Here is an 18,225-nt window from a genome sequence, read left to right on the forward strand (position 1 = left end):
ATAGTAGTTATATTCTTGTATATAGGGGCAGTATTATAGTAGTTATATTCTTGTATATAGGGGCAGTATTATAGTAGTTATATTCTTGTATATAGGGGCAGTATTATAGTAGATATATTCTTGTATATAGGAGCAGTATTATAGTAGATATATTCTTGTATATAGGAGCATGATTATAGTAGATATGTTCTTGTATATAAGAGCAGTATTATAGTAGTTATATTCTTGTACATAGGAGCAGTATTATAGTAGTTATATTCTTGTATATAGGAGCAGTATTATAGTAGTTATATTCTTGTATATAGGAGCAGTATAGTAGCTATATACTTGTATATAGAAGGCAGTATTATAGTAGTTATATTCTTGTACATAGGAGCAGTATTATAGTAGTTATATTCTTGTATATAGGAGCAGTATTATAGTAGTTATATTCTTGTATATAGAAGGCAGTATTATAGTAGTTATATTCTTGTATATAGGAGCAGTATTATAGTAGTTATATTCTTGTATATAGGAGCAGTATTATAGTAGTTATATTCTTGTATATAGGGGCAGTATTATAGTAGTTATATTCTTGTATATAGGAGCAGTATTATAGTAGTTATATTCTTGTATATAGGAGGCAGTATTATAGTAGTTATATTCTTGTTTATAGGAGGCAGTATTTTAGTAGTTATATTCTTGTATATAGGAGCAGTATTATAGTAGTTATATTCTTGTATATAGGAGCAGTATTATAGTAGATATATTCTTGTATATAGGAGCAGTATTATAGTAGTTATATTCTTGTATATAGGAGCAGTATTATAGTAGTTATATTCTTGTTTATAGGAGCAGTATTATAGTAGTTATATTCTTGTATATAGGAGCAGTATTATAGTAGTTATATTCTTGTATATAGGAGGCAATAATATAGTAGTTATATTCTTGTATATAGGGGGCAGTATTATAGTAGTTATATTCATGTATATAGGAGCAATGTTATAGTAGTTATATTCTTGTATATAGGAGCAGTATTATAGTAGTCATATTCTTGTATATAGGAGCAGTATTATAGTAGATATATTCTTGTATATAGGAGCAGTATAGTAGCTATATACTTGTATATAGAAGGCAGTATTATAGTAGTTATATTCTTGTACATAGGAGCAGTATTATAGTAGTTATATTCTTGTATATAGGAGCAGTATTATAGTAGTTATATTCTTGTATATAGGAGCAGTATAGTAGCTATATACTTGTATATAGAAGGCAGTATTATAGTAGTTATATTCTTGTACATAGGAGCAGTATTATAGTAGTTATATTCTTGTATATAGGAGCAGTATTATAGTAGTTATATTCTTGTATATAGAAGGCAGTATTATAGTAGTTATATTCTTGCATATAGGAGCAGTATTATAGAAGTTATATTCTTGTATATAGGAGCAGTATTATAGTAGTTATATTCTTGTATATAGGAGCAGTATTATAGTAGTAATATTCTTGTATATAGGAGCAGTATTATAGTAGTTATATTCTTGTATATAGGGGCAGTATTATAGTAGTTATATTCTTGTATATAGGGGCAGTATTATAGTAGTTATATTCTTGTATATAGGGGCAGTATTATAGTAGATATATTCTTGTATATAGGAGCAGTATTATAGTAGATATATTCTTGTATATAGGAGCATGATTATAGTAGATATGTTCTTGTATATAAGAGCAGTATTATAGTAGTTATATTCTTGTACATAGGAGCAGTATTATAGTAGTTATATTCTTGTATATAGGAGCAGTATTATAGTAGTTATATTCTTGTATATAGGAGCAGTATAGTAGCTATATACTTGTATATAGAAGGCAGTATTATAGTAGTTATATTCTTGTACATAGGAGCAGTATTATAGTAGTTATATTCTTGTATATAGGAGCAGTATTATAGTAGTTATATTCTTGTATATAGAAGGCAGTATTATAGTAGTTATATTCTTGTATATAGGAGCAGTATTATAGTAGTTATATTCTTGTATATAGGAGGCAGTATTATAGTAGTTATATTCTTGTTTATAGGAGCAGTATTATAGTAGTTATATTCTTGCATATAGGAGCAGTATTATAGAAGTTATATTCTTGTATATAAGAGCAGTATTATAGTAGTTATATTCTTGTACATAGGAGCAGTATTATAGTAGTTATATTCTTGTATATAGGAGCAGTATTATAGTAGTTATATTCTTGTATATAGGAGCAGTATTATAGTAGTTATATTCTTGTATATAGGAGCAGTATTATAGTAGTTATATTCTTGTATATAGGAGCAGTATTATAGTAGCTATATTCTTGTATATAGGAGCAGTATAATAGTAGTTATATTCTTGTATATAGGAACAGTATTATAGTAGTTATATTCTTGTACATAGGAGCAGTATTATAGTAGTTATATTCTTGTATATAGGAGCAGTATTATAGTAGTTATATTCTTGTATATAGAAGGCAGTATTATAGTAGTTATATTCTTGTATATAGGAGCAGTATTATAGTAGTTATATTCTTGTATATAGGAGGCAGTATTATAGTAGTTATATTCTTGTTTATAGGAGCAGTATTATAGTAGTTATATTCTTGCATATAGGAGCAGTATTATAGAAGTTATATTCTTGTATATAAGAGCAGTATTATAGTAGTTATATTCTTGTACATAGGAGCAGTATTATAGTAGTTATATTCTTGTATATAGGAGCAGTATTATAGTAGTTATATTCTTGTATATAGGAGCAGTATTATAGTAGTTATATTCTTGTATATAGGAGCAGTATTATAGTAGTTATATTCTTGTATATAGGAGCAGTATTATAGTAGCTATATTCTTGTATATAGGAGCAGTATAATAGTAGTTATATTCTTGTATATAGGAACAGTATTATAGTAGTTATATTCTTGTACATAGGAGCAGTATTATAGTAGTTATATTCTTGTATATAGGACCAGTATTATAGTAGTTATATTCTTGTATATAGGAGCAGTATTATATTAGTTATATTCTTGTATAAAGGAGGCAGTATTATAGTAGTTATATTCTTGTATATAGGAGGCAGTATTGTAGTACTTATATTCTTGTATATAGGAGCAGTATTATAGTAGTTATATTCTTGTATATAGGACCAGTATTATAGTAGTTATATTCTTGTATATAGGAGCAGTATTATATTAGTTATATTCTTGTATAAAGGAGGCAGTATTATAGTAGTTATATTCTTGTATATAGGTGGCAGTATTATAGTAGTTATATTCTTGTTTATAGGAGACAGTATTATAGTAGTTATATTCTTGTACATAGGAGCAGTATTATAGTAGTTATATTCTTGTATATAGGAGGCAGTATTATAGTAGATATATTCTTGTATATAGGAGCAGTATTATAGTAGTTATATTCTTGTACATAGGAGCAGTATTATAGTAGTTATATTCTTTTATAAATGGGTCAGTATTATAGTAGTTATATACTTGCACTTGGAGGCACTTACGTTGTTTTGATGTGTGGACTCTTTAAACATGAATTGAAGTTTTCTCATCTGTATCAGTAAATATTACCATATTACAGGTTATTACTTCAGTCTGAACCTAAGCCAATGACTTCTCTCAGCTGACGCCAAGCATAGTCAGACATTACACAATATCAGCCGGTGTCTGAGGCTCATTAGATAATGTTATATCTCAATTATGACTTATTCTGCGGTGATGGATAATTTCACGGTCCGCCCTCCCCTATTCTACAATGGAGTCATTACGTACAGTATGTGTTGGGTGATGGATGTCTTTCAGACCTGCTTTAGGCTTTATGTTGTTCATTAGGCGATATGTTTGTTACTTTGTTTTCTTATTATTCTGCCGTTTAGATAACCTGCAGATAAACAAACAAGTCAGGAAACGTCTTCCATGACTTTTTCTGACGTCTGATCTTTTTATTTGCATGTATTAACTCCGTATTAATTGAAGTAATTCATGCTCATGCCGCTCCTTATTTGTTATTCGGATTTGTGGAAAGAGTCACAGAAAAGAAACGCAGCACCGGGAATGTAAAGGTTATTTTCCCGGCGAGTGTTTGTCTAGTGGCGCGATTCATTGTGTTTGGTTTTCTATGGAACACAGAACGGTGAAATGAGAAATTCAAGGCAGCTACATTTCTATAAAGTCACATAGAGGTAAACAGAGAAATTCAATGGTATAGAATAGTCAAGTACATGCACTCGCTGGCTATGCTCACACTACATTAGCGTTGTCTGTTTGCTGGATATGTCCCAAATAAATCTGCTAACATATACAGGAAACTTGTCCAGGTTTGCATCTATATCTTCACATGACGGAATTTCCTTGCGGAATTCCATTGCGTAGATTCCGTAGCAGCAGAGTCCCATTGATTTCCATGGGATTCTGCTGCACTGTTCACATGATGAGTTTCCGCACCGGAAACATCTGGCATGGAAATTCAAACTCCGCTGTCCGCACGGAAATGCGTTGCTATCTATAAGACGGCGCTTTTCCAAGCGGTCCTAGCGCCGGCATGTTCTGAAGCTGTACCTACTCTAGAAATGTCCATTGCCATACAAATTCCCTGATCTTAGGCAACAGAGAACTTCACAATATGTTTTACAGCTGCACAGTCCTCTCCATCCCCTCCCTGCAGTCAACTCTATGATAATAGATAGAGATGAGCGAGCCGAGCCTGGCAAACCTGGTCTCGTTCAGAACTTTAGGGTTAAATCGGTTCACAGAACTTTCCAACTTGGCCAGGATCTGCTCGGGCAAGTCTGGCATCAGCACTAATATTAGCAGAAGGGATGAGTAAAACATGGCGTTTTGGCACCTGAATTAATGGAGGAAGTACTGGGACACTGAGAGCACACCAGGGTAGCCCAGCATACTTTGCCACTAGCAGTAAGATCACATGACCCCAGGTTAGCCAATCATTGCTTGCATTATATGACATACAGTTTCCAGGACAATTAGGAGACCCAAGTGGGGTGGAGGTGAGAGGTATCCAGACTAGGTGCATGTCCATTGCTCTTTCAGCTTATCCTTTATGCTTTTATGGTGTACCTGTGCATTTATATGTACATTTATATTTATATGCATTTATATTTATAATACATTTATATGTATTTTTGGAGTTCCCCATGTGGCTAATTATCCCTTATACCTGGCTTAATTTAATTGTATCCCATATGTATGCCTGATTTAATCTGCATGTCTTCTGGATATACAGCTCCTCTTGTCCTCCCATCTTTTTCTTGTGCCACCATTTTTTTTGCCATTCTTTATATGTATTTTATGTGTTTTTATAACTAGTTTTCAATAAAGTGATTTTTGTCTTTCTAAATTCATTCTCTGGTCTTTGATAGTTTGGTATTGATATGAAGATACATCCAATACTTAGAGAGCATCTAGTATCACCCAGAAGGAAGAGTTAGTCCCACTGGATGTTAGAATCAGGTATGTAAAAAGTTGGCATAACTTTGCAGGACAAAAATGACCATACGACTACGCCACCTTCTGGACAGATTAAAAAATTCATAGCAAATGACCATTGGAAATAACCAGTTCAGAGCTATATACAGGGTTGTATTTATAGCTGGTGATGCCGTATGCATAATAATAATACTTTATTTATATAGCGCCTACAGATTCCGCAGCGCTTACAATTATGGGGAACAAACAAAGATAAGTATCAGACATAATATTACACAATAACTATTCAAACAAGAGGTGTGGGGATATATTGAGGATATGTTGGGGATATGTTGGGGATATGTTGGGGATATGTTGAGGATATGTTGAGGATATGTTGGGGATATGTTGGGGATATGTTGGGGATATGTTGGGGATATGTTGGGGATATGTTGAGGATATGTTGGGGATATGTTGGGGATATGTTGAGGATATGTTGGGGATATGTTGAGGATATGTTGGGGATATGTTGGGGATATGTTGGGGATATGTTGGGGATATGTTGGGGATATGTTGGGGATATATTGAGGATATGTTGGGGATATGTTGGGGATATGTTGGGGATATGTTGAGGATATGTTGAGGATATGTTGGGGATATGTTGGGGATATGTTGGGGATATGTTGGGGATATGTTGGGGATATGTTGAGGATATGTTGGGGATATGTTGGGGATATGTTGAGGATATGTTGGGGATATGTTGAGGATATGTTGGGGATATGTTGGGGATATGTTGGGGATATGTTGGGGATATGTTGGGGATATGTTGGGGATATGTTGAGGATATGTTGGGGATATGTTGGGGATATGTTGGGGATATGTTGGGGATATGTTGGGAATATGTTGGGGATATGTTGGGGATATGTTGAGGATATGTTGGGGATATGTTGAGGATATGTTGGGGATATGTTGGGGATATGTTGAGGCCAATTAGAGACTGTTATAGGCCTGTCTGAAGAGATGTGTTTTTAGGCCACGCTTGAAACTATGGATGATGTTGTTGTTGAGTCTGAGGGATTGAGGGATAGCATTCCAGAGAACCGGTGCAGCACGAGTGAAGTCTTGGAGACGGGAGTGAGAAGTTCGGATTATAGAAGATTTTAGTTTGAAATTATTAGCAGATCGGAGAGAACGTGTAGGATGGTAGACGGAGATGAGAGAGGAGATGTAGGGAGGTGCAGCATTGTGGAGGGCTTTGTGTGTGAGACTGAGGATTTTGTACTGTATTCTGGACTGAATTGGTAACCAGTGTAGTGACTGGCACAGGGAGGAGGCACCTCCCTATAGTATAGTATACCTGCATAGTATATATACAAATATATATATATATATATATATATATATATATATATATATATTATAAACAGGAGAATACAGCAGCACACTGCTAGTGCAAAGATACAGATAAAACATGAAATGCTATATTGCTATAATGCAAAAAATGAAAAAGTGAGGTACTTAGTTAACAATTTGGCTGCCAAATAGTTTGGACCATCCCACCACGGTAAGGTGACCTCATTGGGACGGACCCTTCACTGTGAATATGCCTCTGTGTAATCAGTTTAACAGGCATTGCAAGGTCTGAGACATCCGCACCTTATACACACCTAATAGAGGTGGGTGGGGCGCAGGAGCCAACATGGAGGTAGCCACTCCCCCGTATGTATAACACAAACAAGGATAAGTTGGCCAGCACTACTAGTACCAGAACTACTGCATGGACCTGGCATACAGGTGCACGCTGCTGGGCTGAATATACATAGACAGGAGAATACAGCAGCACAAAGATATATATAGTTAGCTGTCTGGGCAAAAAAAAAATCTAATAATTGGAGGCTGCCAGAATGGAAGGAGCTTGTACAATGTGACTCTCTGTCCTGGCTCATAGATGGGAATCACAAGTTGGAGTCCCCTTTAGGGCCGGCTTCACCTTTAGGCAAATTAAGCAGCCGCCTAGAGCGCCCTCATGATGGGGGCGGCATTTTGCCCTCCACAAGAGAGTTATTGCTCCAGGAGGAGGTTTGTTACAGTGTGTCACCCTAGTAGTAAGGTGATTACATGAGGAGGGGGTTTGTTACAGTGTGTCACCCCAGTAGTAAGGAGATTACATGAGGAGGAGGTTTGTTACAGTGTGTCACCCCAGTAGTAAGGTGATTACATGAGGAGGGGGTTTGTTACAGTGTGTCACCCCAATAGTAAGGTGATTACATGAGGAGGAGGTTTCTTACAGTGTGTCACCCAGTAGTAAGGTGATTACATGAGGAGGAGATTTGTTACAGTGTGTCACCCCAGTAGTAAGAAGATTACATGAGGAGGGGGTTTGTTACAGTGTGTCACCCCAGTAGTAAGGAGATTACATGAGGAGGAGGTTTGTTACAGTGTGCCACCCCAGTAGTAAGGAGATTACATGAGGAGGGGGTTTGTTACAGTGTGTCACCCCAGTAGTAAGGAGATTATATGAGGAGGTTTGTTACAGTGTGTCACCCCAGTAGTAAGGTGATTACATGAGGAGGAGGTTTGTTACAGTGTGTCACCCCAGTAGTAAGGTGATTACATGAGGAGGAGGTTTGTTACAGTGTGTCACCCCAGTAGTAAGGAGATTACATGAGAAGGAGGTGTGTTACAGTGTGTCACCCCATTAGTAAGAAGATTACACGAGGAGGAGGTTTGTTACAGTGTGTCACCCCAGTAGTAAAAAGATTACATGAGGAGGGGGTTTGTTACAGTCTGTCACCCCAGTAGTAAGGTGATTACATGAAAAGGAGGTTTGTTACAGTGTGTCACCCCAGTAGTAAGGAGATTACATGCAAAGGAGGTTTGTTTCAGTGTGTCACCCCAGTAGTAAGGAGATTACATGAGGAGGAGGCTTGTTACAGTGTGTCACCCCAGTAGTAAGGTGATTACATGCGGAGGAGGTTTGTTACAGTGTGTCACCCCAGTAGTAAGGTGATTACATGAGGAGGAGGTTTGTTACAGTGTGTCACCCCAGTAGTAAGGTGGGGCGTGTCAATGGGAGGCGTCAAGAGGGCGGTAAAATTAGCTTTTGCTTATGGTGGTCCCCTTTATGATGTCTGTATACCCCAATAAGGCACAGGGACAACACAACCACCCCAATACTTTGCCTCCACTGTAATGCCTATTATTTTTCATTGCATCCTAATATACACAAATATAGTACACACATAATCATACACACAAACATACATGCACACATGTGAAACATATACCTACAGTATATACATACAAGTTACACAAATAACTACTGTATATACACATAATATATATAGTCCTATATACACACATGTTATATACATACTGTACATGCATATACAGTGCACATATCCCTATATACACATGTTATAAACTCACACATCCATATACTGTGCACACATCACTATATACACATGCACATACTGTGCATATATACCTATATACACACATGATAGATAGATATATATATATACATTTTACACACACACACCTATATACACATGTTATAAACTCACACATCCATATACTGTGCACACATCACTATATACACATGCACATACTGTGCATATATACCTATATACACACATGACATATATACATATACATACATTTTACACACACACACCTATATACACATGCACATACAGTACACATATACCTCTATACACATGCACACACAGTACACTATATACACATGCACATACAGTACACTACACACACTCATATACAGTACACATATACACATGCACACACAGTACACTATATACACATGCACACACAGTACACTATATACACATGCACACACAGTACACTATATACACATGCACACACAGTACACTATATACACATGCACACACAGTACACTATATACACATGCACACGCAGCACACTATATACACATGCACACACAGTACACTATATACACATGTACATACAGTACACTACACACACTCATATACAGTACACATATACACATGCACACACAGTACACTATATACACATGCAAACACAGTACACTATATACACATGTACATACAGTACACTATATACACATGCACACGCAGCACACTATATACACATGCACACGCAGTACACTATATACACATGCACACACAGTACACTATATACACATGCACATACAGTACACTATATACACATGCACACACAGTACACTATATACACATGCACACACAGTACACTATATACACATGTACATACAGTACACTATATACACATGCACACGCAGCACACTATATACACATGCACACACAGTACACTATATACACATGCACATACAGTACACTACATACACATGCACACACAGTACACTATATACACATGCACACACAGTACACTATATACACATGTACATACAGTACACTATATACACATGCACACGCAGCACACTATATACACATGCACACACAGTACACTATATACACATGCACATACAGTACACTATATACACATGCACACGCAGCACACTATATACACATGCACACACAGTACACTATATACACATGCACATACAGTACACTACACACACTCATATACAGTACACATATACACATGCACACACAGTACACTATATACACATGCACACACAGTACACTATATACACATGTACATACAGTACACTATATACACATGCACACGCAGCACACTATATACACATGCACACACAGTACACTATATACACATGCACATACAGTACACTACACACACTCATATACAGTACACATATACACATGCACACACAGTACACTATATACACATGCACACACAGTACACTATATACACATGTACATACAGTACACTATATACACATGCACACGCAGCACACTATATACACATGCACACACAGTACACTATATACACATGCACATACAGTACACTACACACACTCATATACAGTACACATATACACATGCACACACAGTACACTATATACACATGCAAACACAGTACACTATATACACATGTACATACAGTACACTATATACACATGCACACACAGTACACTATATATGCATGCACATACAGTACACTATATACACAAGCACACACAGAGTACACATATACACATGCACATACAGTACACTATATACACATGCATAATCATTGTCTCTCTTATATAGCAGTAAGACATCTCCATTCTAGTTGGGCTGAATATAGAGGAGACAGGTAACTGGATCTAGGATTAGGGGAACACGTTTATCTAATGCACATCTATTCCAATTGGACAGATCACTCTCAGAGCTTAGGGCTCCCAATATCAGGCGTCCTGGCGCCGCTTGTACCCGCTCCTCATTCCCTTGTCTCCTTAATCCCTGGTATTAGGACGCAGATCAGATAGATGGACTATTATTACCGATAGAGCGGGTAATACAATCACCTGTAAGATCTAATGTGTGATCAGGGACAGGACATTGTGCTTACTTCTAGAGTACACGGCGCCACATGAAGGGTCTGGTTTTTACTTTGCCGTTAGTGTTTTTACTAGTGTGCTTCCAGCTGATGCAAAACTACAACTTCCAGCATGCCCGGACAGCCAACGGCTTTCCGAGCATGCTGGGAGTTGTAGTTTTGCAACAGCTGGAGGCACCCCTGGTTGGAAAACATTGACCTATACTATATACTACTATATAGTCCAACATGCTTGGAGTTGTAGTTTTGCAACAGCTGGAGGCACCCCTGGTTGGGAAACATTGACCTATACTATATACTACTACATAATCCAACATGCTGGGAGTTGTAGTTTTGCAGCAGCTGGAGGCACCTTTGGTTGGGAAACCCTGACCTATACTATATACTACTATATAGTCCAACATGCTGGGAGTTGTAGTATTGCAACAGCTGGAGGCACCTTTGGTTGGGAAACCCTGACCTATACTATATACTATATATTCCAACATGCTGGGAGTTGTAGTTTTGCAACAGCTGGAGGCACCCCTGGTTGGAAAACACTGACCTATACTGTATACTACTATATAGTCCAACATGCTGGGAGTTGTAGTTTTGCAACAGCTGGAGGCACCCCTGGTTGGAAAACACTGACCTATACTATATACTACTATATAGTCCAACATGCTGGGAGTTGTAGTTTTGCAACAGCTGGAGGCACCCCTGGTTGGTAAACACTGACCTCTACTATATACTACTATAAAGTCCAACATGCTGGGAGTTGTAGTTTTGCAACAGCTGGAGGCACCCCTGGTTGGAAAACACTGACCTATACTATATACTACTATATAGTCCAACATGCTGGGAGTTGTAGTTTTGCAACAGCTGGAGGCACCCCTGGTTGGTAAACACTGACCTATACTATATACTACTATAAAGTCCAACATGCTGGGAGTTGTAGTTTTGCAACAGCTGGAGGCACCTTTGGTTAGGAAACACTGACCTATACTATATACTACTATATAGTCCAACATACTGGGAGTTGTAGTTTTGCAACAGCTGGAGGCACCTTTGGTTAGGAAACACTGACCTATACTATATACTACTATATAGTCCAACATACTGGGAGTTGTAGTTTTGCAACAGCTGGAGGCACCTTTGGTTAGGAAACACTGACCTATACTATATACTATATAGTCCAACATACTGGGAGTTCCTTTGACACCTCAGCGTTTAGAATGGCGGTTTGGGGCGCCTGTAGTCACGATGTCTCGCCCCCTCCATCAGTGTCTACGGGAGGGGGCTGTACTGCTATTCACAGATCATTTTCCTCACTGTGTCTCACATGTAGATGAGAATTATATTATTCGCTCTATTTATTGTGTATAGTTGTTATTTGTACCTTAAGAACCAAGATAAGATAACGCGTCACATTCACTTTACGTTAAACAGCAAAATTACAAAATACTATTGATCCTGGAAAAAACATTGAAACCCTCGTGAGGTTCTGTAGAAGGAAGAATAAAAAAGTATCGGCTAAAAAAAGCGATCAGGAAAAAACAAAAATTGCGTAATTTTTTAATGACCAAGCCCATTTTGGCCTTAAATGGTTACTCTCATTAAAACAAAATTTTGTCTATTGCACTCCTTATGGTAAATAAAAAATATTTCTAATATACTTTGTTTAAAAAATATGAAGTTTTCTATGTTTTATTTGTGCTTAAAAAAGCTCAAGAGCACATTTTCTCCCATCTTATACACAGACTTAGGATCGAAGCCCAAACACAGGAAGTGCAGCCTGGAGTGCTGAGGGGGGGGTGTGTCCAGCCTCATCCAATCATTGCTTCTGCTGTTGGTTGGACACCCCCCCCCCTCAGCACTCCAGGCTGCACTTCCTATGTTTGGGCTTCGGTCCTAATTCTGTGTATAAGATGGGGGGAAATGTGCTCTTGAGCTTTTTTAAGCACAAATAAAACATAGAAAACGTCATTTTTTTTAAACAAAGTATATTAGAAATATTTTTTATTTACCATAAGGAGTTCAATAGCTAAAATTAGTTTTAATGAGAGTGACCCTTTAAGGACCAGACCAATTTTATTTTTGCCTTTTCGTTTTTTCCTCCTCGCCTTCTAAAAATCATAACTCTCTTATATTTCCATCCTCAGACCCATATGAGGGCTTGTTTTTTGTGTCACCAATTGTACTTTGTAATGACATCACATATTTTACCATAAAATGTACGGCGCAACCAAACAAATATTATTTATGTGGGGAAATTGAAAAGAAAAATTTTGGAAGGTTTTGTTTTCACGCTGTACACTTTCCAGTAAAAATGACATGTGTTCTTTATTCTGTGGGTCAATATGATTAAAATGATACCCATTATTATATTCTTTTATATAATTGTATTGCTTAAAAAAAATCTCAAACCATTTTAACAAAATTAGCATGTTTGAAATTGCCCTAATTTGACCACCTATAACTTTTTCATTTTTCCGTATATGGGGCGATATGAGGGCTCATTTTTTGTGCCATGGTCTGTAGTTTTTATCAGTACCACTTTTGCTTAGATTTTACTTTTTATACATTTTTTATCCCATAGGGGACTATTCATAGCAATCATTTGATTGATAATTCTGTTCAGTGCTATGTATAGGACGCAGCACTGATCAGTATTATCGGTGATCTTCTGCTCTGTCTGCTTGATCTCAGATCAGAGCAGAAGACCCCGGGAGACGGCCGGAGCAAGGTGGGGGGACCTCCGGCCACCATTCTGGATGATCGGATCGCCGCGGCAGCGCTGCGGGCGATCCGATCATCCATTCAAGGTACCGCACTGCTGCAGATGCCATGATCTGTATTGATCACGGCATCTGAGGGGTTAATGGCGGACATCCGCGTGATCGTGGATGTCCGCCATTACAGGCAGGTCCCTGGCTGCTGATAGCTCTCAAAACAGTGTTAAAGGGGTACTCCGGTGGAAAACATTGTTTTTAAATTTATCTGGTGCCAGAAAGTTAAACAGATTTGTAAATTTCTTCTTTTTAAAAATCTTAATCCTTCCAGTACATATCAGCTGCTGTATGCTCCACAGGAAGTTCTTTTCTTTTTCAAATTATTTTCTGTCTAACCACAGTGCTCTCTGCTGCCACCTCTGTCCATATCAGGAACTGTCCAGAGCAGGTTAGGTTTTGCTATGGGGATTTGCTTCTACTCTGGACAGTTCCTGACATGGACAGAGGTGTCAGCAGAGAGCACTGTGATCAGACAGAAAGGAAATTCAAAAAGAAAAGAACTTCCTCTGTATTATACAGCAGCTAATAAGTACTGGAAGGGTTAAGATTTTTAAATAGAAGTAATTTACAAATCTGTTTAACTTTCTGGCACCAGTTCATTTAAAAAAAAAAAATTCCACCGTAGTACCCCTTTAATGACAGTGCCCATATAATGTAACATTTTAGTGTTATAGAAGCCCCATAAGACTGTCACCATAGTCAGTACCCTCATAACATTGCTAAAAATAGCCGGCATCTCCATAACATTGTGAGTAATAGTAGGTGCCCCCAGATCCATGTGCCCACACTATTGGCATTGAAGACAGAAGACCCCATTGCTTAATTCGAATTGTTAATAATAATCAATGAGCCAACCATTGCTTCAGTGCCCCCATAACTGCCCAAACTAAAAGTTTCCCTATTACAGTGATATCCATAGTATCCCTATACATTGTCCATCACCAGATCCCCTCTTTCTCCCGCCAAAAAAGCTCCTATAAACTCAGACACAGTATAAGACATAAATGTTTAATAGCTCCTGGGGTCTCGTCTATACGACCCCCCCACTGATTCCCAAATCCTATGCACAACCACCTTCCCAGTCTGCACCTGCATGAATTCATGTTAATCGGTTTGCTATTATCCTACTGCCACCTGGTGTTCATATTGAGAATTGCATTTTATTTTTTTAAGTAACAAAGCTTTGAGTCTACTATTTGTCTCCCCTTTAGGTTCACACAAGAGATAGTTAAAGAGTACCTCTCATAAATTTTATACATTAAATAATCCTCGCAGTTCCCTTCCCCCATCATGATAAACCACCCCCTGCCTTTATTTTTATTATTTTTTAGTTTTCTACCTTGATATTTCTCTGTATTTTCTGCTCAGTCTCAGTCAGGTTCACAGACTGGGAAGGGGCGTTCCCCAGCAGGTGTGACATCATCTGAAGCCATACAGGGGAGAACTTCCTCCCTCACTCTGCTACACACAGCCCAGAGCAGTCCAGTGTGAGATGAGCTATGATTGGCTAAGGCTGCACACACCACCCCTCCCCCTCAGCACTCCAGACTGCATTTTATGATTTTGAACTTCTGCCAGGTCAGCAGGAGTCCAAAGTCTGTGCAAGAGATGGGGGAGAAATGTGCTCTGGACAGGTAGGGAGACACCTTGTGGTAGTTTTTTTTAAATACAAATAAAACATAGAAAACGTCTTTTTTTATTTTTTTTTTTAAACAAAGTATATTAGAAAGATTTTTTTTTTTTTACCATAAGTGTAATAGCTAAAATTAGTTTTAATGAGAGTGCCAATTTAAAGGACAAATCCTGCTTGGCAGCGTTCTCCAGTGGCTAGAATATAGACTATAGTTAGAATAGAAACTAATTTTTGTAACAAATCCCCAATATTTATTTTCCCCATAACAAATCCCCACCTATGTCAGTGTTTGCCAATCAGAAAGCCCCTAGGCGTTGCAAAAACTACAACTCCCCGCATGCCCGGACAGCCGTTGGCTGTCCGGGCATGCTGGAAGTTGTAGTTTTGCAACAGCTGGAGCCATCCTGATTTGGGAACACCGAGATACATACGTACACCTCTGCTCAGCCATCTAGGTGGTGATGGATGATATTTTCATAGATATACGTTTTGTTAGAAAGAAACATTGCGAGATTTTGGCTATGATACCGCCACCTAGTGGTCCGTGACATTATTGCAGGAATAGAATTGTAAAGATTCAAAGTGGCAAAGAACTAACCATGAATATTTGCTGGAATCTTCGCTCCACATAGTACTGTGAATACGAGGATGCGGTGGATTACATTATAACTCTTTTATTCACATAGACAACGCGTTTCGAGAGCGGTCAAGTACTGCCAGGCAGTAATGGACATGCTTAGGAAGGATCTGCCTAGGCGTCGTCTATGTAAATAAAATAATTAAAATCGAATCCACGGCATCCTCGGTCCTCTGAAATTCCGGTGTGCGCCCGAAAATCACCTGGACTTTTCTTCCCCGTTCGGCAACCGCCAGCGGAATCTCAAGCATCCTTCAGCCACCCTCCACAAGTGGACCCCGGTCCGGAGGCAGCCCCGCACTGCATGTTCTATGCTACTTTAGATGTTGAGCTCTGAGCCCAACATCACAAGGTACGTGGGAAAATCGGCAACCCTGACGGTAACGGCACAAGGCAGCGCCTTCCCCCGTCTGTTTCTTTTTGTCTTTGCATATATTAGCTAGTATTAGGCACCTATAGGCCATGTTCACACAGTGTATTTTTAGTCATATTTGCAGCTGTAAAAAAATACTATAGTTTTTTCAAAAAAAAAAATAAAAAATAAAAAAAATGTAAAAAGTTGTAGATATTGCTAGCGGTTCTTTCATTTTTTTTTTTGTAGTTTTTTTTCACACTTTAATGGTATATTTATTTATATATTTTTTTATTATTATTATTTTTTTTATTTTTTATTAACGGACCCATAGGGGACCAATATATATAACCATTAGATTGAATTCACTGTACAGAGCTAAGCCTAATGCATAGCATTGTACAGTGGAATCGGCGCTCTACTGGTACAGTCTGGCTAAGGCTGGGTTCACACTACGGTTTGTAATTACGGTTCCCGTATACGGCTGGGAGGAGGGGTGGGCGGGGCTTAATTGCCGCGCCTGCATTCAGCCGTATAGGGAACCGTAGTTAATGTATGTCTATGAGCCGACCGGAGTGAACCGCAGCTTCCGGTCGGCTGCTTTTTCGTCCGTATGCGGTTTCCCGACCGCAGGCAAAAACGTGGTCGACCACGTTTTTGCCTGCGGTCGGGAAACCGCATACGGCCAAAAAAGCAGCCGACCGGAAGCTGCGGTTCACTCCGGTCGGCTCATAGACATACATTAACTACGGTTCCCGAATACGGCTGAGTGCGGGCGCCGCGATTAAGCCCCGCCCACCCCTCCTCCCAGCCGTATACGGGAACCATAATGACAAACCGTAGTGCTCTTGATGTCAGCAGAGAGCACTGTGTTCCAAAAAGAAAAAAATTCCTCTGTAGTATTCAGCAGCTAATAAGAACTGGAAGGATTAAGATTTTCTAATAAAAGTAATTTACAAATCTGTTTAACTTTCTGTCACCAATTGACTTAAAAAAAAAAAAAAGTTTTCCACTGGAGTACCCCTTCAATCACTATTAGGGTGCGTTCACACGTTGGAATTCTCGCGGATGGATTCTGCGAGCGGAGCTTCCGCCTGGCGGCCGCCGCCGTGAGCACTTCGGCGCTAGGGCCACGGGGCACTGAGCCGTCTCCATTGACTACTATGCAGTGCTCGCGGAATCCGCGCAAAGAATGAACATGTTCTTTTTTTGCGCAGAACACTTTCAGCGGCGGAAATGTCTCGCGGAAACCCGTTCACACTAATTCCGCGGGAATTCCGTAGTGTGAATGGGGCCTTATAGGCAGCATGTTCGTGCACCTATGAGGCCGGCAACATATCAGCCAATACGCCGGCCTCACAGGTGCACCAAAATTCTGCCTATACATATATATATATTATTTATAGGTTGTGGCAGGGATTCCAGGATTTTTTCTCCTATATACCATTACCTGAGACTTCCCTGTGCTGGATGAACCTCTAATATAAGAGTATACTACAGGTTCTATGGGGGAGATTTATCAAGACCTGTCCAGGGCAAAAGTTGCTGAGTTGCCCATAGCAACCAATCAGATCGCTACTTTCACTTTTGAAAAGGCCTCTTAAAAAGGAAAAAAGCAATCTGATTGGTTGCTATGGGCAACTCAGCACCTTTTCCTCTGGACAGGTTTTGATAAATCTCCCCCTTTAAGATATTGTTTCTTGAAGGATTAGCATAATATTGTATTGCAACCCCCCCCCCCCCCCAGCTTCACCTTACATACTGTCCCACTTTGCTCAGCTTTTCCCTTATATATATGAGCACGAACAGTATATATTCCTATTGTGGTAAATAGGATATGGGCCAGTCTACTGTGTCCATGGGGCTTGCTGTAAAGCATATCTCTTAATGCTGTTCTAAACAGCTCCGGCAAGATGGCTGCCCC

Source organism: Hyla sarda, chromosome 10 (assembly GCF_029499605.1).
Source record: "Hyla sarda isolate aHylSar1 chromosome 10, aHylSar1.hap1, whole genome shotgun sequence".
Lineage (NCBI taxonomy): Eukaryota > Metazoa > Chordata > Amphibia > Anura > Hylidae > Hyla > Hyla sarda.